Below are 23,320 nucleotides of genomic sequence, written 5' to 3'. Positions count from 1 at the left end.
ATTTCATTCTTAAAAAGAATACTAGGCCTTTGTGGATCCCAATCAATCTGCGTTGTTGAGTCAACATAGTGAAATAGTGTTGCAAGGGCACTTTAGCAGGCAATTTAGCTTGCTGTTAAATACTTGTGTAGAAAAGCATGTATTTGCAAGATTATTAATAATAAGTAAGGCAATTTACCCATGGATTAATCTTATTATGACTTATAAAAAGTTAAATCATCTCTGCAAACAAGGAAATGCAGCAAATATACAGCTGCAGTTTCTTAGGCACCAATGAAATTACAACCTGTCCAATTAGGAACATTCATCTGTTTCCTGGAATGAACATAAAATATTTATTTGATTCAATACAGAGAATGACAGAAAAGGCTAGAAATTGGGTCGAGCTTTCTTTTGGCTTTCCTTAGCAATTTTAATTTGATGCAAGGTGTATTTCATAAATCCTTAAATCTTGTTTATCCATAACTCATTAGCTGATGTAATGAAACCCTTCTTGGGCAGGCAGCATCAAACTTATCTGTTAATAACAAAACTGCTGAATGACATCTATATGTAACCCAAGATTTGGAGACATTCTGTGAATTCCCTAACAAAATTAGGATGTCCTATGAATTTTCTGCTTTGCGGGATGCAGAAAGAATGGCTGCAGTAATACTGCTTTAACTTTTCCAGCAATGGAAAACTCCAGGGTGGAAATAGGGGAGGAGTAAGAGAAAGAGGAAGTGGAGGGATTGACAAGTCTGCCTTTTAATTACAGTGAACAGCTTTCCAAGGACTCTCCAATTATAGTGCTTTGAAAAAGAGATATTAATAGCTTACAGCATCATTCAGTCAATAAATATCCAGATGTGTATTCTTCCTTATTTCTGTCTCATTAAAAAGAACATTTGAAGAGATATAATAGAGTCAGAAATCTTGCTTATGGTTTGAGGGTATTTCCTTACACTGTACTGTCTCCATTGTCATTTTTGCAAATTGCATTCTCCAAAATATACAAATGCCATCTAAATGAATGCCATGTATAAAAACCAGTAACAAAACCCAGGTTTTGTACTGTATCATACCACTGTATCATAAAACAATGACACCTATCTTGCTATAGGCAACCCAGACTTACAACACTGAAAGTCATAAAACCATTGTGTTCAGTTGTTACAGATTGAATTTTCTTTCAGAAATTTAGATAATTACATAGTAAATCTTTGCAAGAATATTTCATTTTGCCCCAGGTTTCTAGATTTATTTCCATTCTCCAACTCAATCTCTTTTTTATCTAGAGTTTCATGGCAGTTATTTCCATCAGGAGGCTACAATGAATGGCCCAGAAAATAGTGGATGAGAGGGAAGCTTTTTTTTTTTTTTAAGGAAATATATTTTATTCAATTTTCACATTCCATTTGCAATCATTTATATACAGGGTATTTACTATAAGAAAAGAAAAAGAAAAGAAAAAGGGAATAAAACGAACAAGTAAAAAGGAAACACAACTCATCATTCACAACCCCACCTAACCCTTGCGTCCTCCATACACCCCATCTACCCCCTCCAACTTTCCTTTCTCCCTCTAACACTCCCCTCCTACTTCCCTTTCCCCTCAAGCCTTCCTTCTCCCCTTACTCCCCAGACACCCTCCTTACATTCCCCTTACTCCTTACATTCCCCTTACTCCTTCCTTACTCCTCCCTCTTCCTTCCCTCTACCTCCCTCCTTGGTGTATGCCTTTATTCGAGTGTTGTTTGATCTGATAAAAGTAAAGTAAACCAAGGAAAATAATAATAATAATAATAAAAAAAAAAAAGGAACCACCGTATATAAATACATTCTTGTTCTTATTAAAACTATATTAACACCCCCCACCCCACCCCCCACAATCCCCATCCCTAATCCTCCCGACTTCCCAGGGTCCACACCTGGCACTACCTTCTATCTAAGATATCTTGTATACATATGGATTAAAAAATAAAAGTAATATATCAAAAAAAAAAAAAAAAAAAAAGAAAAGCAGAGAAAGGAAAAAAAAAGGAAAAAAAGAAAAGAGAAAAGAGAAAAAAGAAAAAAAGAAACCACTCTTTGTGTTGATCTCAGCCCCCCATCTTTATCTATGCTTAAATAGTATAAATCATTCTATCTATATTTTATTCTCATCTCTTACTTCTTTGCTATTTACCCCGACCTTCTGTAGACTCTCCCGTTCCCTTCCTAAACCTCATGATCCCTTCCAGTAAGATTTAAGCAGCGTAGTTTATGCCATATATTCAAATATAACTTTACAGACAAATAATCAAACTTTCCCATCTAATAAAATTTAAACAACGTAAATGATCTTTCTTTACCCCTTTTTCAAACAGTAATTCAAAATAATCTAACCCGATTTCCCCTTCTTAGTAAAGTTAAGCAGCGTAGATCAGATATTACTTTACACAGGAATCAATTTCTGTAATTCCAACCGACTTCCCCTTCTAATAGAATTTAAATAACTTAGTTCATTCCACATGTATTTTACCCTCATCCCCCACTTGTCTGATATTTACCACTATCAAATTTATACTACCATTTGTTTAAAATATAACTCAGAGCGATTTGTAGCATGAATCCTTCCACATATTCCAATAATACTTTCAGCAAAATTCAGTTAACCTTCTATTTTAAGGTAGTCGCTTCTAACAAAATTTAAACAACATAAATCATTCCACATTCTTTTTACAGTTATCTTAAGATAATCCCAAGCGGCTTCCTGTTCTAATAAGCTTTAAACAACGTAAATTTTGCCCTCATCCCTTGCTTGTCTAATATTTATCACAAATAACGTAGTACTGCCATTTGTTTAAAATATAACTCAGAGCGATTTGTAGCATGAATCATTCCACATATTCCAATAATACTTTCAGCAAGATTCAGTTAACCTTCTATTTTAAGGTAGTCGCTTCTAACAAAGTTTAAACAACATAAATCATTCCACATTCTTTTTACAGTTATCTTAAGATAATCCCAAGCGGCTTCCTGTTCTAATAAGCTTTAAACAACGTAAATTTTTCCCTCATCCCTTGCTTGTCTGATATTTACCACAAATGACGTAGTTCATTCCACATGCATTTTACCCTCATCTCTTGCTTGTCTAATATTTACCACTATCAAATTTATACTAGCGTTTATTTGAAAAATAACTCAGAACTATTACAACCAACTTTCCCTTCAAATAAAAGTTAAATAGCATGGATCATATTCAAATAATGCTTTCAGCAAGAGTCAGTTAACCTTCTATTTTAAAATAGTCCCATCTAACAAAGTTTAAACAACATAAATCATTCCGCATTCTTTTAACCACTATCAGATTTATGCTAACGTTACTTTAGAATCTAGCTCAAAGTAGTTTCACCCAGCTTTCCCTTCTGATAAAAATTAGTCCACTTTTTCTACCGGAGAGAGGTCTCAAACCCCCATTCAGTCCTCAACTTTAGGAAGTCTTTTGAAGTATCTAAATTCTCGATCTGCGTTCTTCTGCTTCTCCGAGGGAGGAGGGGCTACCCCCTCCATCTTGCAGCCGCATGGCCAGCCGTTTGCTTTCTCCTTCCGCTTGTCTCTCCTCTCTTCCAAGCGCGTCAGGAAGTCCCGCCTTCAGAATCCTACAATAGAAATCTTGAGCTTCCGAAACAGAGTTAAGACGAAATCTTTGATTCTCAAATGTAACCGTGATGCCGGCAGGGGCCTCCCATCTGTATCGAATCTGTTGACTCCTAAGCTCTTTAGTTAAAAAGGCGTAGTCCCTTCTTGCTCTCAACATTTGGAAAGGTATATCTTTGAAGACAATCACGTCCTGGTCATCAACTCGGAGACTGTTATTATGGAACTTTTGCACAATCGCGTTTCTAGATTCTTTTGTAGAGAAATGTATAATTATGTCCCTCGGGAGCTGTCGCTGTTCCGCTATCAATGAGTTCTGGCGATAGATTTTCCGAATCTGCCAATCAAAGTTAAGTCCCGGGCTTCCCAGCGCATGGCTGAAGGCTTCAGCAAATGTCTGTTTCAAATTCTCTTGCTCCTTTTCACGGAATCCTCTGACTCTTATTGAAAATGCCTTCCTATCAAAATTTAGCGTCATAAGCTGTTCTTCGTTATTTTTAATTTTTTCTTGTAAAATTTGAATATTGGTAGTCAAATCAAAATTAGCCTTCTCCAGACTTTCCAATCTGTTCTCTATTTCAGCAGAGTAATCTGACAGGGCAGACACGGCTGCAAACGTATTCGCCTTCATTTGATTAACTTTAGATTTTAGATCCTCATAAAGTTGCAATACAAATTCCTTAAGTTCTTGCTTAAGGGCATTAAATATTTTAAAGAGATATTCCTGTGTTAAAACTTCTCCAGTAGAGGGCGTAGGAGACAAAGGCTGAGTTTCCAAAAAAGATTGTTTAAATTCTTTAGACACATTTGTAGCAAGACGTTTCTTTGATCTGGGTGCCATAATAGATAAACAAGTAAGCAGTGCTTCGCTCCCCTCTATTTCCAAAGAAAAAGAGTTTATTTTGTTAAGGAGCGGTCTGCAGGAAGATAAGCCCGGCTAAGTACATCCAGTAATCATCCACGGAGAGAAATCGCCATTTTAAAGTCTATTTAAACAAAGAAGTCTTTAAGACAAATGGTGCTGGTATTTAAGATAGTAATAAAAGCATAAATCTCACAGGGGTGGTACCCTCCCGTATCAACTCTAGCTTGAAAAAAACTTTGTTTTGTCCTGGGGGGGGCTAGCCTGTCTGGGGCTGCCAAAAAAAAAAAAAGGCAGCTGAGAAGAACTGGCCGGAGATAAAGGCTCCGCTTCGGCTGGATCTAATCTCTTCCACAGCCAAAAAAAGAAAAAGGCTGTGGCTTACGAATAGACCCTAACCTACGGAGCTATCCTCCCTGCCCCTTTCTTAGCCAAAAAGGGGTGCTATCTATGATCTTATTTAGATATACAGACCAGATCTCTGAGGAGCTCGGTGGAGCCCTCCTCGGCAACAGGCCACGCCCACAGGAAGTCCCGATGAGAGGGAAGCTTAATCAGAAGAAAGTACTGAAAAGCTGGAAAAGCTTCAAGATATTTCTGAATAAACACATTCATTTGGAGTTGATGGCTCCTCCTGTCCCTCCTCAGTCCTTAAGGAATGAATCAGTGGCTCAGGAAAGACCCAAGAAAGATTTATAGAGAGAGTGAATAACAAACTGAACTTTTTTTAAAGCTCCTATAAAGTTGAGATTCTTCAGAATTTTATTGAGAAAGATTTCAATAATGTCTATTTCACAAAGGATCTTTTATAAAACTAATATATCTGCCACCAAACTTTGGATGCTTACAGAATATTTTGAAATGAAGATGTAGATATAGATTCCCATATTCCCATTCTGGTGATATTTTGGATCATGTTTTAAATCAGAACTTAATTTTTGGATTAAATGAGCAGTGCTTTTATCTATGCTTTTCAGTATACTATAATCCAGGTAATAAAGTATATCACTTAAACTTTGGCAGTCTTCTATTTCAAGGACTGTTTATTGCTCTGTATTAGTTTATCTCAAATATAGTCCTTCTAGGAATAAGTTCAGACCAAGGTTACTGAAAGCATCTATTTTTCATTTTTTAACTAGAGCATTTTGTAGAATGAGCATGTATCTTTTCCTGATGCGTGGACTTTATTTTTTATGGCCACAAAGACATAAACATTACAGTGCATTGACATGTATATCTCTTGGAACCAATGCTAGGAGGAAACGACTATGCAAAAATATGTTTGGGAGACTAGAATGGCCCCAATCCTGTTAGCTTTTCATAAGACCATAAAAACCTGGCTATGTTCTTGAGCCTGGGGTGCAGAATTATCAAAGGACCTTTTTTCCTAGGTTTATTGTGAACTGGCTAAGAATCTTGGCTACTATATAAATATTTATTTTGGATGCTTCTATTGTTTTGGTGTTTTAATTAAAATACATTTTACAAATTGTAAATTGTCCAGAATCGTTGACTGAAATGAGTAGCTATAGAAATTGAGTGAGTGAGTGAGTGAGCGAGTGAGTAAGTAAGCAAGCAAACAAGTACCGTAAGTAAGTAAGTAAGCAAGTTGGACAACAGAAAGGAAGGAACTGATATCTCTGTTGCATCTAAATTGAAGCATTTGGAGGTTTTAGGCTAGTGGCCACATATAGCAGGGAATTGGTAAGTCTGAATAAACTGGCTAAATTCATAAAGATCTTATAAGTGGTTGCTTCAGAAATAGTTTAGCTTCCTGGATTGGGCTACATTCAGTGTGAAAGAACAGCTATATAACCTGGGGGCATTTTCTGAAGTGCCTTTGATTCGTACACCAGCAGCTGTCGCTGTTTCAGGATAAGTGTAGTTTGGCTACAGAGAACTCTGCATTGGTCCCTTATGTCTCAGTGACATTTTTACATTTACATTTTTTCTTTTTTCTGTATAAAGTTTTTTATTTTTTCATTTTCATGACATATAACCACAGGTATACTATACTATTACATAGCCAACATCTTATTGTATTATTAAATGTTTACATCAATTCATTTTACCATCAACTCCCCAAAACAATTATTGGCTCTTCTGCTCTCCATACACCATATTTGTCACTTTCTTCTCCCTCTCTCCTCCTCCTCCCTACCTCCTTTCTTCCCTCTGTAGTCCTTCTCTATCTCCCCTTCCTCTCTCCTTCTCCTCTCTCCCCTTTCCACTCCTTCTTTCTCTCCTCCTCTTTCTCCATCCTCTCTCCTATCCCTCTCTTTTTCCTTTACCTTTCTCCTCTACCTCACACTCTTCATCTCATTTACTTTTGAGCAAGCTCCATTTTCTGCTGATGGTATTTATAATTCCTTTTCAATATACATATTTAATTTTAACATATATCTTCCTCCTTTTGTAAAAGAGAGAAAAAAGTATAATGTATAGTCATTATACTTTAAAAAAAACCTGCCTAATTTTGGCGAGATGTAGACCTGGTTACAATTCCCAGCTATTCTCATCATTATATTTATATATTATGCATCCTTACACACCCCTAATTTGTGATTCTGTCTTTAAATCTCAATAGTTTCCCACTGTAAGTATATTTCATGTTCCCTCCCCATTTTTCCATATCTTGGTTTAGGTTAGCCTTAATTGTCTATAAATAACAATCCTTGCTGTTCAATTTCATTACAATTTCCTTAATCTACTATACAGAATAACAAGCGGTACATATCTCACTTTGTTCATAATCTTAGAAGTTCTATATATGTCCATGTTTCGTATATTTTAACCCATGCTTAATTATCCTTCCATTGTCATATTCAATCAATTAGCAACTCAGTTTAATTATCATGTATAAAAGTGAATCACAAACCTCTGCTTTACAATCTCCCATATCAGTTTCATATTTGTCCATATTCCATATATTTTAACCTTTATTTAATTATCTTTCCATTATCATATTCAATCAGTTAGCAACACAATTTTGTTGTCATATTTAGGAGTAAACCCTTTATCTCAGTTTAATATTTCCCCATATAACAATTTCTAGTTGTATGATTTTTTCCTAGCAAGTCTTTTGTTCCACTTCTTTATTCCTGCCTTCTCCCTTTTCTTTCTTTTGACACGTCCACCCTCTTCAATTTTCCCCAAGCTACCATCAAAGAAATCTTTTGCATTTCCTTTTGTTGGGGCGTAACATTCTTCAGTTTTCCCTATGCCACTTTCAATCTCTGTATTTTTATTTCCTTTTGTTGGGACACATCTCCCCTTTTCAATTTTCCCTATACTACTGCCATACCCAAAAAAGTTTTTTGTCTGCTTTTTATTTCCCACTGTTTCTATGCCTTCATTATCCCCCTACTTCTTCCGTCCTTACAATCTCCCATTCTTCTTTAAATTCCTGCTTCTCTCAGTTCAGAATTCTATTTAGGCTTGATTTTAATGATTTGTGCATATATTTTTTATAATTTCACGTAATTCATCAAATTCCTACCTCTCCATAATGTCCAGTTCCAATTATACAGTTCTTATTTCAGAGTTCTGATCCACTTTAAATTCATCTAATTCAGCTGCTGGGTAGGAGGGAGAGGGGGACCATCTTGGTTCTTCCTTAATATTCAGTTCCAAAATTGCAGTTAGATATACAGTTCTTATTTCAAAGTTCTGGTCCACCTTAAATTTAGCTAATGTGAAAACAGAAAAGAAGCTGGAATCATCTTGATCTTTTGCAAAGAAAAAAAACTTTGTATTTTCCTAGTTCTTGGTTTTATTATTATTTTTTCCCTTGCTAGCTTCCACCTCTCATTGATTATGGTTGCTCAAAACATATTAATTGGAACAAACTTGCATACAGTCAAATTTGGGTATGTTTCTCTTCGTCTCCTGCTTTTCCAAGTTCTGATTTATGGCAGGTGGTTAATTAAATCTCCCGCCCAGACACAATTAGGTTATCAGTTATCAGTGAGGAAATAGTGCTTTTCCCTTGATTTTTCTTCCTTGTTGCATTCCACCTCTCATTAATTGGAGTTGCTTCAGATATAGTAATTAGAATAAAGGCGGACAGAGTAAATCACCTCGGAATGTTTGGTTTCTATTTCAAATCCAAAACCAAATTTAGAATTTATATTTGAGTGGGTTCATCTGTGCTTTATCCCTTTCTTTCCAAATTGTTTCAAAAAAATGGCTTTTCAACCCTCCATTTTCCATTTCTTTCTTTCCTTTTGCCAAAATCCATATCTGTCTATTAATATTATTTGTACTCTCAAAATTCTTTGCCTTTTCCAAGTTTTGATTTATGACTGTGGGTTAAATGAATAATCTTACTGGTCGTTCTGATCAAAAAAGGATCTTGGAATTGGTTTGTCAAACAGGGTTCATGTGAGGCTCTTCAGAGCTCAAATCCCCCACAGCTGTTCAGCTGGAGAACTTCCGGTCGAATCATTTTTATAATTTTCTTATGTGGGATTGCTCTGGTGCCTGGCCAAGACAGTAAAACTAATGGAAATGTGCTAATCAAACTTTTATTAATACAGCTATCTACTGCAGAAGAACAATTTTACCAAATTGGCTGTTGATTTGCTTCTAAGCCATGCTTAAGGGTTTGATATTAACTTTATAAGTACCAGGATACCCAAAGGATTATTTGCACCAATGTGGATTTTCTCTATCATAGTAATTGTCCAGAATCCCAGAGCTTGTCTGTATTAATTTTGCATCAAATTGAAGAATATTCTTTTTTTCTATTTATGATTATCTATTGTGCAGAAAAAAAATCCTTCTAGACCCAAAGCATCCACCACTATTTGATAAGATTATATTCCAACATCTGTAAAAATTTATTTAGGTAATAATTTTGATTTCCAGATTACCATAAACCAGCATATGTAAGAGATTTATTTATTCTTATAAGTTTTTTCTCATCCATCTTATTGTATAAACTTCAGCAAACTCACAGAGACTTACTTTGAGAAGACTGTATAAGATATCACTGTCACCAAAGAAATGGAGATATAACCATGTACACACTGAAATAAACAAGAACCATCAAATTAATTAAAAGATTGTGTGATATGCAATGTTGTACTATATCCTTGAGTGGCCAGTTATTATCTTTATATTAATAGAAACAAAGCTGCTGTTTTTGTGAAATATTCCAAGATTATCCAATTTCATGATAATTTTTGGAAAGCTGGTAAAAATGTAGTTGTTCCAAAAACCCACATAGAGGTGGTTGATTTACCTAGTCACCTAGAAGCTACATTAATATTAATCTACATACCACACCTTTGATACTGATTCTGAATCAAGTCTAACTTAACAAATTTCCAAATATATGTGGAGATATATTATCACCGGGATTTTTTAAAAATGAGATTGCAATGGAACATTATTGGAGAAAAATAACATTTAATTTTGATTTTTTTAAAAGTGGAGTGATGTCTCTGATTTGAAGTGCTTCAAAAATACACACTTTATTTTCTTTTATGTATCAGATTTTGGCTTTGGGATCATTTGAAATGATATAATGAAGTATTCTCCTTTAAAAAGATTGTCAGTCCTTCCTTCGTTGTGTTCTGAAAGATTGCAAACATGTAGTTATTTGAGAAGGCCCAAGGCCTAAGGAATTCAGAGTGATTCTCTTTCCTACATGGTAGGGATCAGTGGTGGGATTCAATTTTTTTTACTATCATTTCTGTGGGCGTGGCTTGGCGGACGTGGCTTAGTAGGCATGGCAGGGGAAGGATACTGTAAATCTCCATTCCTCCCAATCAGCTGGAACTTGGGAGGCAGAGAATATATGGGGTGGGACCAGTCAGAGGTGGTATTTATTGGTTCTCCAAACTACTCAAAATTTCTGCTATTGGTTCTCCAGAACTGGTCAGAACCTGCTGAATATCACCTCTGGTAGGAATGATGTAATTGGAAATTGGCTTATATTATATTTGCTGTTGATATTACTGATTGTTATTGAATATTAGATATAGTGTTGGTTGTAAGACACTTAGCGTCAATCAGCCTAAAGTGGCATACACGTCTTTGAAAATAAATACATAATCGATCGTTTGGTCAAAATTAAAGTTTTTATCATTTTCTTAAAGGAAGAAATTCCCTTGACATCCTTGATTTATATGAATTAAGGCATAATCATGCCTGATTTTGAAGAGTTATTTTTGTTAAAAACTAACCAAAGTCTTTTCAACAAGTCTCTGTTGATAAGTATACCCTGAGACATATATTCAATGTGTGTTTAAACAGATTTCTTTATCTTATCAAAGATAATAAAAAGGTAATAAAAGAGAAGCCAAACATCTTTTAAAATGAATACTGAAATAAAATTAGATTTGCCTACTTCTAATTTGGTTAATTAAGAGTGTTATTCTACTCAATTTGAAGGGCCAATTTCTATTTGAATTAAATTAATTAATAGGTCTTTTCATTGGCAGCTCTTTCCCAATTGAAAATTAAGAAGGTAGAAAAACTAGAAAACTTTGTCAAATTCAACAACAACAACAAATTAGGACAAAGGGGATATAGATAATCTATAGTCTGATGCAAAATATATATTTTTAAACTCTGTTTGGACATCATATAAAGTTAATGGATCCTGTATGACCTGTTCCCAATCCTTTTTCATTCTACTATGCTTCATGGAAGATATAAGGAAGCAGAGAGGAGTTATTTTAAGTCTCATAGTCATCAATTATGTCCTTTCTGTAGGAAATCCATTTTGCACTACCCCAGCTCTTTGTGCAATTTGGGGATTCTCCTAGACTTACAACTCCTATTCAAAATGCAGGAGGTAGTTGTAACTAGGATAACTTTTGCACAACAATGTTGTGTGCCAGTTGTGACCTTTCCTGCTTCCTTAGACCTGTGTTGAATCACTCATGCCCTGGTTAGCTCTCATCTGGATTACTGCAATGAACTCTACCTGGAACTACCCTTGAAGAGTATTCAGAAGCTACAAATGGTACAGAATAGTGCAGTGACCTAGACAGTTCTGGATACCTGTACAGTGACCCATGTAAAAATGCTATGGTGCAAGCTCTATCCTTTTAGCCTTTTGGAAGGACATTAAAACTTGTATCAGCTAGTTAAAATACTATGGCAGAACATACAAGATTGTTTTGTTGTTGGAAAGATACAGGTTGATAGATGGAAGAATATAACTTAAAACTAGTTAAATTTAGTGAAACTTAATAATAATAGATATAATTAAACAAATAATTGATAATGATAATAATGTATACAATGTGTAGCGTTATGATAAGTAATAATTGGATATGAATATTGAATGGTACCCATGAAAGGAAGATTAGAAATCCTTTTGGATTATATATAAAAGTTAATAAAAAAGAATTAAGTTAGATACAGTTAAGCTTTGATTATTAGGGGTAAAATGTTATGATACAGGATATAGTCAAATAAAGGAGGGCTAATGATTACCACCTATATACATATATATGAGTATAATATAAGGAAACTAGGTGAAAATTACTAACAGCGATTTGGAAAGGAGGATTAGAAAAGTCTGTTATTAAATATTATGGATGTTTAGCTAGAATAGGATATAAGGATTCAGTGTTATTGGAGGATTTTTGAAATATTAAATGAAATGCCAGTATGTGGTTATATATTAAATTTTGGTATATTTTATGATGAAGGATGTTTAAATAATTATAGTCAAATATAAATGGAGGTACAAAGGTAACATGTATAAATATTTGAGTTAAAATACTTGAGTTAATATGAATTATGTTTGATGACTGTGGAAGAGATGCACGAAAACCTTTTGTAACCAACTGATACACTTTCTACAGTATGCAAGGAAGGAAGATTTTATGTGTTGTGTTTGTTTTGAATTTTTTTTTTTAAAAAAAAACTTGTATCAGCTGGTCGGGTCCTGATTGGGGTACTTTATGCTGGAAGGATTGTTCTTGCACTTACTTTTCTAACTTTTCAAATCTAATTTTATTAATTTTAATGTTTTTATATTTATGATTTTATTGTAAACTGGAAAGTGTTACTTTAGATAGTTAGATTTTCAGGACAGTGATTTCAGAGCTGACCAGCAGCTACGATGAGGCACTGATGCAATAATAGGAATGAGGCAACAAGGTTTTTAGTTGTTTTCCCTTTGAGATTCTATATCATAAGAAGAGGCCCTTTTAGGGTGTTTTGCTCTTACCGTGTGTTCTTCCCTGCTGTAATTTACTGTTTGATTTCTGCCTATAATATTTGTATATATAGTATGTATTATTTTGTAGAGAAAACCATTATTTATTACAAACCAGTTTCCTATTATTGCTACTAGATTGTTTCACGTAATAAACCACTATTTATTACAAACCTCGGTTTGCTTTTATTGCTACCGGGTTGTCTCACATAGTAAACCTGTGTGTACTCTGACAGGTTATGGGCCCAAACCAGAGAGAAGCCCAGAGTGACTAGTGAGACCAGAGAGAGGAGAAACACATTGAGAGCTTGCTCCAGTGTCAGAGGGGTTGTGCATGGTGATTTGTTAGTGGTTGGTTCTTGTAATAGAAACAGGTAACGTGGATTCCATCAGTGTAATGGGAGGAGGTTTTGTGGTGTGTAAAGATGGAAATGTACCTGTGAAGGGAGGAGTTGTGTATGATAGTTATTGATCCCCCAGCAGTACTGGATGAGGGAGACCGGAGAAGGAATGAAAAGGCATTAGCCAGCATAATCCTGCATTTGGAGGACAGTCAGCTGATACATGTGAAAGAATGCTGGGAGACTATACAGGGCGGGGCATAACCTTTTCCTAGGGGGTCACAGCAAGATCGACAGCAGTTTACAACTTCCGCGACACCTCATTTTAAAGCCCATAAAAAACTGAATTGAATGAGCTATTAAATGTTAAATTTGTTTCGGTTGAAACTTTGAGAATGAATTTGGAAACTGTGTTGAAAAATCTGGAAAATCGAACGGAACTGTTTGAAGATTTGTTGTGTTCTTATCCACCTCGTTTGAATGCTGTTTGAAGGGCTAATGGTGGTCATACTGACTATTAAATCGTGTCAATAAACTCAGTTTTTGATGGGCTTTCGAATGGTGTATGAATTATTTGTGTTGTTATTACAAGTGTTGCTGTGACCCCCTAGGAAAAGGTTATGCCCCGCCCTGTATGCAGTGTATATGTTAGAGAGACTGGGGAGAGCAAAATATTGCTGACAAAGAGACTATATGAAGCACAATTGAAACTGGGGGAGAGCATGTCCACACATCTGCAGGCTATGAAAAAGACATTTCTGGAGTTAGAGGAAAGAGGAATGACATTTACTGAGGCACACAAGGTATATGTGGTGCTCAGTTTGTTAGACACTTCATGGGACTTTCTCGTGACTAGCCTGGAGTCTATGCAAGAGAGAGACTTAACATGATATATTTGCCTGGCCAATTGCTGGAGGAAAAACAGAAATGGCTGGAGATTAGGAAAGGAAGAAGATAATTCTCAGGCCAGACCAACAACTGCAACATCCCAAGATGCCAGCAGAGCAACTAAGACCATTTACACAGTGAAACGTGTAGTTCTACAGAGCATCTCCAGAGACACTGCCCTGAGAAGAGAAACAAAGGAGCAGTGAGATAAGGGCATAGGGCTACTCAACCCATGAGGAGTGGTCCTTCACCCTCATCTTTTCCCTGGCAGCAACATCATCCAACAACACTAGAAACACTTGATTGTTGGACAGTGGGGCAAATCAGCATATTGCAAATGAGCCACAAATGTTTTCTGGCTTGAGACCAGCTAAGCAAACATCTGTCAGTTTGACTAATGGACAACAGTCTGCTGTTAAAGGGGAAGGTAAAGTCTAAGTACCTGAGATCATTGAAACATTAGGCAATGTATTGGATATACTGGGATTAGACCATAATCTATTAAGTATTTAAGTTTAGATAGTCAGAGGTATGAAATACTGTTAGCTGGAGGACAATACACCATAAGGAAAGGTGAAAAAAATCATGCATGAGGTGTTAAGCAGGATAATCTATACATACTAGGAAAGCAAGAGAAAGATTGTGCACTCAAGAGTGCACAAACCACCACAGGCGCCCTCAACATGAGTGACGTCGAGCTAGCCACACCCACCCTGGCCCCCCAATGTCAAACACAACCCTGATATGGCCCTCAATGAAATCAAGTTTGACACTACTGCCCTAGATGTTCTTGAGTTGGGCTTCCCTACTTCTGGTCCAGCACCTTAACTACTACAATACCCTGGTTGATCTGCCTGGGGCCCTAAGCCTCTTGTGGCTACTGAGCTCCCTCTTTAGGCTGTCTGAAGTTTGCTGAGATTATTCTATCATTTCTCAGGTTCCTGTTATTTGCATTTGTTCACAAATTGTAGCTTTCATATTACAGCATGAGGGCAGGGCAGGGCTAAGTCATATAAGGCTAAAAAGTATCCTGGATATAATTTAGAAATCTAAGGGAACACAAACAGAATGAAAGAATCTTGCAACATTCCATAGCAGATGAAGCAGGACACGTTGTCCTTGCTTAGCAATGACAACTGGCAAGTGGGATCAAAACCTCTTCTTTAAGAAATGCGGCAATAAGCCACCACATTATGTAACTATACTCACTTATGGCAGGAGCTCCAGCAGTTCCAGTTGCTGTTGTTAGGCCAATACTGTGTGGTTGCAGTATCCTGAGGTCACACGATTGCCATTTGCAGCCATTCGCTGGTCTTCCCCATTAACTTTGCCTGTCAAAGTCTGGAAGTGAAAGTCGCAAATAGTGATCATTTGGTCATGGAGACAGCCACAGATGTGAGGACCTGTCATAAGTCCCTCTTGTTCAGTGTGATCATAACTTCAAATGGTTGCTGAACAAAATCCTTAAGCAATGACAATTTGTATTTCTGATTAACTGGCTTTGAAGATAAGAACAGAACACCCTTTTCTGAATTCTCAGCTCCCTAAAGTGTTCCAGGATGTTATCATGCACATAAAAAGAATGGTTTAGAGATATAAGAACACAATTAGGGATAGGTTACTTCCTCACTGCCCCTAATATCATCAGCAGGGTAATCAACATATCTTCAAGCCATGAATGATTTTAGTCAGATTAAAATAGATCCTGAAAACCAGATTCCTCTATGAGCTCTCAGACATTTTCTAATTCAGTTCTTTTTTTTTCCAAATTAACTTGAAAAGACTACAAAGAAATTGTACAAATTTGGTGAAAAATATAATTTATACCAAGTGAATGGGATGTACCCATAAGAGGAATAGACAAAAAGTTGCTGTGTCCTTGAAAATGGAGTTGTCCTGTCACTGCTTTCTCAATCAGATTGTCAAAAAATGACATTTGACTCCAGCCAAAAACTTATTCTAAACAATAACAAAAACCAGAGTTAATTTAAATAAATTAATACCATGCCTGAAAATCCTAAACTATTCCTGCTTCTGAAAGTTACCCATTCAGCAGAAAATTAGTCAAATTCCAAATACTATGTCTGAAAATGGAAGGTTTTTTTTTTAAGATGGTGGTGGAAGGCGTTGATAGGCAGACATTTCAGAGATCTGTCAGATTTTTCTGAAAGGAAAATAGCTGCTTTTTAGAACTTATCAAATGTGTCTGTTTTTCATTCATGCCAAACAAGGTGCTACTTGTACATTTATGATATGCAATTTGCTATGTGGGAGAAAGAAAGGAAAAATCTGCCTTATTCTGTAATCTACAGACATTTAATGCAGAAGAATTAAGTGTTGAAGAGATATTTAGAGTCTTCAAACAGAGACAAGATGACTAGCATGAATTCCCATAGATTACAGATTTTCCCGACATTATTAGAAGAAACAGCTTCCCATAAAACTGATTTAGAATCAGGAGGGTTTAAAGAGGCAAGAGTACAACCACTTGATAAATGCTCAAATTGCTTTCTAAAACAAACCCTTTCTCCTCATATATCCACAGAACACGAAAAAGGCAGTTTCTTGATTTAAAAGTCTGTTCAAGCAAAATATGCAAATATTTATGGCTAAGGTCATGATTTAGTCTTGCGGACTTTTTAAGTTGCATCATATGTAAACTTGAGAGTCAAGTTCTGCAAAAGGATATTTTTTTTAAAAAATGGTTTACTTTTTAAAAACTGTTTTGAAAAGACTACAAAGAAATTGGATTTTTTTTTTAAAAAAAGGCAGTTTATGCCACCCTAATGCATTCCTACCATAAGAAGAACAGACAAATAGTTATGTTGTTAGGAATTAATTGTTCTTATTTCATGTTTGGTGCTATAATAAAACATGGAGTAGTGTAAAGCCTGGAAAAACAGCTACCAAATGGAATGATACATCATAAACACGTGGACATTTGTTTTTAAATATATTACAAATTTATATTGTAAAGTGTGAAAGAGAAAGAATCATTTATTCATGATATTATTGTGAACACTGATATCACAGTTCCATGAACAACCCAAATGTATATAAAACCAAACATGTCAGTGCTAAACTAGTTGGTCTGGACTGTAAAAATTCAGCTACAAACTAGGCAGCAGCCAAGAGTGAAAATTGTATATATCTCTTTTTGCTATCTAGTGGTCATTTCTGTTTTTGCAACTCAGATCTGGCAGCCCTACATGCTGGGAAAATTTGTTATTCAAATAAGCCCTACCAATCCAGGATGCCCTGTGATCAACTTGAGTTGGAATGAGAGTAGGCAGATAAGAATATTTCAGTTTCAGGAAAATGTTGAACTTAAGTTTTCTTAAATTAGTTATTCTCTAATATATGATATGAGAAAACTATTACAGATCCATATAAGCATCCAGAATAATCTAACCTCCATAGGAGGCATTCCTTTGATCTGAGGCATAAGATGAAAACTATATTACGAATAGTAAGAAAGTGAAAACAAGAAAGAAACAGAACCACATCCAAAATGATAATCAATTCAATTTAAATTTTAAATTGAATTAACATTCATTGTCATGAAATACAATTAATGTTATTGATTCCTAAATTAACATTATTGATTTCTGTGCATTTAAGAATTTCAATTTGTTGTCTCTTTAAAAATTACAATTTCATTGCCACTTTTGGAGGTGATTTGGAAGCCAAACTTCTTTGGTTACCTCATGTTGCCCTAAGAATCATTCTACCTTTATTATATAGGGGAGCTGCAAGAAAAAAAGTTTTCACTTCTAGCTCTTGGAAACATCTGAATCTCACATTCATCAAAGTTGGGTCATATTTTCTTTTCAGGAGTCTTCACAAAAAGTCAGAGCAAGAACCACAACTATTCTCAGACTCAAATAAAGCCTGTCTGCTGTCTCCAGCACGAACTCTGAGAAATTGGGGTAGTTTTTAATTCATGAAAAAATTGTAATTTGGCCTCTCCCCAGTTCAAAAGACTATACAAACTTCTTGTTTTGGTACATAGTGTTGGGGATCTCAGTCCTAATGAACAAATAAAGATACCATTAATTGAAAATATCACATTTAGATATTATATTAAGAATCAGATTTACTATTGGTAGAGACAGACCCAGGGGTGGGCTGCTAGGGATTCGGCTGACTAGGCCACACCTACCATGGCCATTCCCCCAGCAACTGGACAGAGAACCCCTTGCTAAAATTTGGAAGCCTATCCTTTGACAGACCCAGGAACGTCTGCAGGATTGGTCAAAACAAACAAGGTGGGCACTATTTCTCACTCTTCAAGGGTAGTTTGTTCCAGGCAACATAGACTCTCACCCTCCTGAGAATGAAAATTAAATAAAATCTGATTGCCAGTCAGGTTGGATTTTTATCGATGGAATGAACACCATTTTGTCCTTTATGAGGCAATAAAATCAATTAGTTGATCTTGATAACATTGATCTGAAATAGTGAACGTGTGCCCTCTACTTCTTTTCTAGGCAGTTAAATAAGATTTTAAATGGCCTGGGTATTTTTTCCAGGTAAAGATTTTCAGTATTAATGTGAAGTTGCTATTCACCTCCATACTTCTGAGTTTGTCATAGATTTGTGTGTGTGTAAGGGACAGGGGATGGATTTGGCCACACACAGATATCCTTTTAGTTCAGGAAAAAGGCATCAATTCATAGTCATAAATTACATTCATAAATATTTAGTGAACTTCTATGAACGTGTGTGTTTTTAATGAAATGGAGAAAAACCTGGGCCTGATGTAATGCAGCACTGCTAAAGGAAAGTAATTCATATTTTGGAGAAGAAGAAAACCACTTTTACTTGTACAAAATCTCCTTCAGACACCAAAGTATATTGGGTTCTTTGTAAACAAACCTACCCTATACAGGAATACAGAAAGAACTCTGCTGGATCAGTTTAAAATCCTCTCTGATATATAGCATTTTGTTCTCACAACAGCTAACCAAAGTTGTATGGGAAATTCAGGGAGCATATTTTTCATTCTAATACATCTCATATGTGTCCTCCGGCAGTAGGGATTGAGAGACATATTGGCCACTATGGAATTGATGTAATATTTTTTTTCATGATTAGAAGCCATCAATTTTTATCAGTTTTTTAAAGCTGCCATATTGTTGGCCACCACAGCATTTTGCAATGAACATTATTTTTTCTATCACTTTCTCTCTTTGAACCAAAAACATTATTACGTACAAAATAATGGTTACTTAAAGACTTTGGGCTAAGTTCTGATAAGCTATGAATGCAATACGGAAGCATTTGGAGCTATGTGCACAAGTTTATTGCATAATTCAATTTAATAAATTGACTTGATGTAACCATAGTGCACAACTGTACTATATAATCATACATAGAAATAATGAATAAAGCAATTATTGCCTAATTGAAAGTATTCATTTTACAATCATATAATATATTCACAATAATATTAATCCATTTGGTATATTATTTATATAATATTAAGTGTACTTAAGCCAATTCTATTTAAGATACTGTAATCAAAAAATCCTGCCTGTACTGTAATCTACAATGGTAATAGTATAGGCAAGGCTCTGTGGGAAGAACATTCCATGATTGGACAGACACAAAACAACTTTCACTTTCTGTGATTGATCTCTACCTCTCCCGAGCTATAAGAAGCTGTTTGATGGGGGTTTCAGTAGATGACAAATATATGGCAAATGTAGTTTGGAGTAAACAAGTGATGTAGCAGAATCAACCATGTAAGAGACCATGGGTTCTTCCACTTACAATTCTATCTTCATATACTTCCTAATGAATTAATCTTAGAAACTTCTAGATAAAGTTTCATGAAATCATTCATGAAATTTTAGAGAAGAGTCTGAATGATAGGGGATGCGGTGGTTCGGTGACTAAGATGCTGAGTTTGTTGATCAGAAAGGTTGGCAGTTCAGCAGTGTAACGGAATGACCTCCCATTACTTGTCCCAGCTTCTGCCAACCTAGCAGTTCAAAAGCACATAAAAATGCAATAGAAAAATAGGAACCACCTTTGGTGGGAAGGTAACAGCATTCCATGAGCCTTCGGCATTTAGTCATGTCGGCCACATAACTATGGAGACGTCTTTGGACACTGCTGGCTGTGTGGCTTTGAAACGGAGATGAGCACTGCCCCCTAGAGTTGGGAATAACTAGCATGCATGTGTGAGGGGAACCTTTACCTTAGTTTTTTACCTGAATGATAATGTCTTTTGTTTGTAAACATCTTGTTTTCCTCCCACTGTTACAGCTTTTTCCTAATAGAAAATTTATGAAAAGATATAATTCTTATACAATATATTTTGACTAGTAAAAGTTGCTAATCTGGAAGTTTTCAGGATATTACTTTCCTATACAATGGCTGTTATATGAATCCTGGGAAAGCATTATCTTCTTATATATTCTATGATTAAATAAATATACAATAATACCCACAAAAAATAGAACAGGGTAATTTGTCCCAAATTTGTGGCAAGAAAAAAGTCTTAGAACTTGTTTAAGACAGAAAGAAAAATGAATATGGAAGATGGGTATAATTATAAGGGAAAGTGGGGGTAGAATCTTTTGAATGCCATTTATAAAAGAGTCTGGAAAACAGGTGTGATCAATTTTTATGGGGGGCAGATGAATGTCTCACATTACCTCAGGTAAGAGTTAAAACTCACAGCCCAGTGAAAACAATCATGTCTTTTTCTTGAGGCACATTGCTATTTTGCTCAGGGCCCTGTATTATTTTCAGATGTCCATGCCTCAGATGCTGGGAGCAATGGAACTGATGCACAACATCAGATTATATTACAAATGCAACACTTTTAAAGAAGCCCAGAAACTCACCCTCCTGCTTTTTTTCATTCCCATGAAGTCCATGACAAATGACATGCCTTCTACTCAAAAGACCTGTCACTTAAATTACTGCTTTGTAAACAGGAATGCAGCATGTTTGGCAAGCACAAAAGCATGAAGCTGACCGTGGAGAACCATGGAGAATAAAATTAACTGAAGTTCATTTTCTTTCATGTAAGTGTTGCTGGAGGCAAAGACAACTTAAGTACAACCCGCTCTTCAGACTGCAGGTACAAAAACCAGCTAGTCAGGAAGTGAAATTTAGTTTAACTTTATCAGCAGACTAGGTGGTCATGTGGTACCTACAGCAATCCTCTAATGTTTCATTTCTGCTCGGCCTGAAATTGCCTCACTTACCATTCAAATGAATGTAAGAGTAGCAATATAACAAAGTTTTAGCTCTTTAAAATAATGATGTATTTTCCTGGGCTCAGGCAGCTGATTTCCTTCAAGGGGATAAGTCACAAAACCTTACATATTGAAGTTGCCCTTGAGTGGTGTCTGAATAAAAGGATAATTTTATTTTAATTTTATTTTACCTTTCTCATATTGATTGTGAACTGGAGTTGAGATAAAGGCAGTATCATGGGGACATGGCAGAATAAAATGCCAATGCATATTTGTGCTCTGATTAGGTTCTAGTTGGGAAAGTAAAAGACTCTTACTGTAGCTCAAGAGTGGTGCAAGGGTACAGTTAAGTCAAAAGGAAATTAGATAAAATGAACTCTTTGAAGTCTGCATTTGATGTAGAAGAATCTAATAAATAACTGAGGATATGATTCAATATAATGTCTAAATAATAGAGAATATTATTCAGGTTATTTGAAGAACTATTTCACCCCAGTGAGACATGCTGTGGACCCCATCAATCCAGGAATTTTTGTTGACAGGATCAGGAGAAGAGCCTTTTCTGCTTTGACTCCTGCCCTTTGGATCTTCTCACCCACCCTTTTGACCTTCCGTAAGTGCCTGAGGATCTGGCTCTGCCAGCTGGCCTAGGACCCTAACAGATGTGTGTCATTCTGGAGGTGGCTATTGGATTAGGAAATGTCCTACTTTGTGTAGCCTCCTACCCAAAATTTAGATCATTTACAGAAAATGTCAGCTGTGTTAACTTTTGACTACTCACCCCAATACAATATTTTTATATATTTATTACTGTTATTTTTGCTTAATTATTTCAGTGTGTGGGAAGGCAAAATGGATGCAACATTAACAAACAAACATTGCCATAATTTATTTAAATAACAGGACATAACTATAGCCAATTAGATTTTCTCAACTTACCGTCATAAAATAATAATTGATATTATGGTTCATTGCATTGCCAAACCGTTTAGACTAGTTTTTGCATTTTTGTCCACCTATGAAGTTCTTCCCAAAGACCTGCGGTAGCAGGTGTTGTTCTTTGATGTTGTTAAAGGTATGGTCACACAAGATGCAATTTGTTCCATGTAAAACTGCATTTTGCAATAGACTGATGGTGATTTTGTCAATGCTAATGGCGTACAAGTTGTTTTGAGGTTCCATCCAAGGTGCCTATAACTATTGGTACTACCTTTGCTTACTTTTGCCATAGTCTTATTGAGACTATGTCTGAATAAGTATATTATATGAAAGTATTATTATGCTTAGAAACAATAGATTAGAAACAATAGATTATATTTTGCAGTTAGAAATGTTTAATGGGGAAGAGGATCCCCCTCAAAACAGAAACAAGGCATATTTCTGTGTTTTTGCAAGAAACCACCAAAAACCTCATTTTCATTTCCTTTAGGATTAATTTCCAGGTTTACATTCACAGCAATAAATATACTTCTGTAGCAATAAGGAAGGACAATAGATTATGGACGGTCGCAGGGACCTCACTAAATTTGTTGTAGTTGGTCATTGGATTGCAGAGAGTGGGACGAACGACTAAACTTAACAGAGCTGGGTTTTCTATGTTTATACATTTTGGAGAGAAGTGCGTTGTTTCACTCTCTCCCATGTTTTATAAAAAAAAACCATTAAGCCTATTGTTGAGTTTATATCATTGATTAAAATGTCAGGCATGATCAAGGGAAGCATATTGCTAGATTATTCTATCTTGGGGACTATCACTATGCCTATCCTACTTCACAGAATTGTGGTGACTATAAAAAGCAGTAAGAGCATGCATGCTGCTTTTAGCCAAATTTATATCAGTATTGAATATAAATGTGCTGATGTATTCTACTGTATCTCATTGCAGGTCCAGATGCTGATACAGTATAAATAAAGTTTGTTGTTGTAGATACTTTCATATAGTTACCACTTCTTCGTATAACTGTGTATTGAGAATCTAAACAGTAGAAGTTTGTTTTTTTATAAGCCACAAACCAAAAAACCCTGTCAATTGATCTGCAAAATTCTCCTGGCAAATGCTGCCTCTAGTGTGAGAGAAACAGAAGAACAATTAAGATGGAATCTATTGGTGGAAACATTAAGAAACTTGTTACATTTGTTCAAAATGTAGTTTTGTACAAATGTAGTTTTCTTTTATTAAACTTCCTGACAAAAGTAGTTTTCGTGGGGAATT

General features: G+C 35.6%; 1 long non-coding RNA gene across 1 annotated transcript; it reads right to left on the bottom strand.

Moving 5' to 3' along the window:
- Positions 1-7,693: 7,693 nt before the first annotated feature.
- Positions 7,694-21,078, bottom strand: LOC106549868 (uncharacterized). Its single transcript, XR_001313612.2, has 4 exons — positions 20,752-21,078; positions 15,104-15,235; positions 9,452-9,513; positions 7,694-8,172 (listed from the first exon to the last, which is right to left on the bottom strand). It is a non-coding gene; the product is annotated as an uncharacterized LOC106549868 (long non-coding RNA).
- Positions 21,079-23,320: the final 2,242 nt, after the last annotated feature.

The sequence above is a fragment of the Thamnophis sirtalis genome, unplaced genomic scaffold (genome assembly GCF_051295495.1).
Source record: "Thamnophis sirtalis isolate CommonGarterSnake01/CBP01778 unplaced genomic scaffold, rThaSir2_p1.2 scaffold_4, whole genome shotgun sequence".
NCBI lineage: Eukaryota > Metazoa > Chordata > Lepidosauria > Squamata > Natricidae > Thamnophis > Thamnophis sirtalis.
This window is presented reverse-complemented; position numbering and strand designations above follow the sequence as displayed.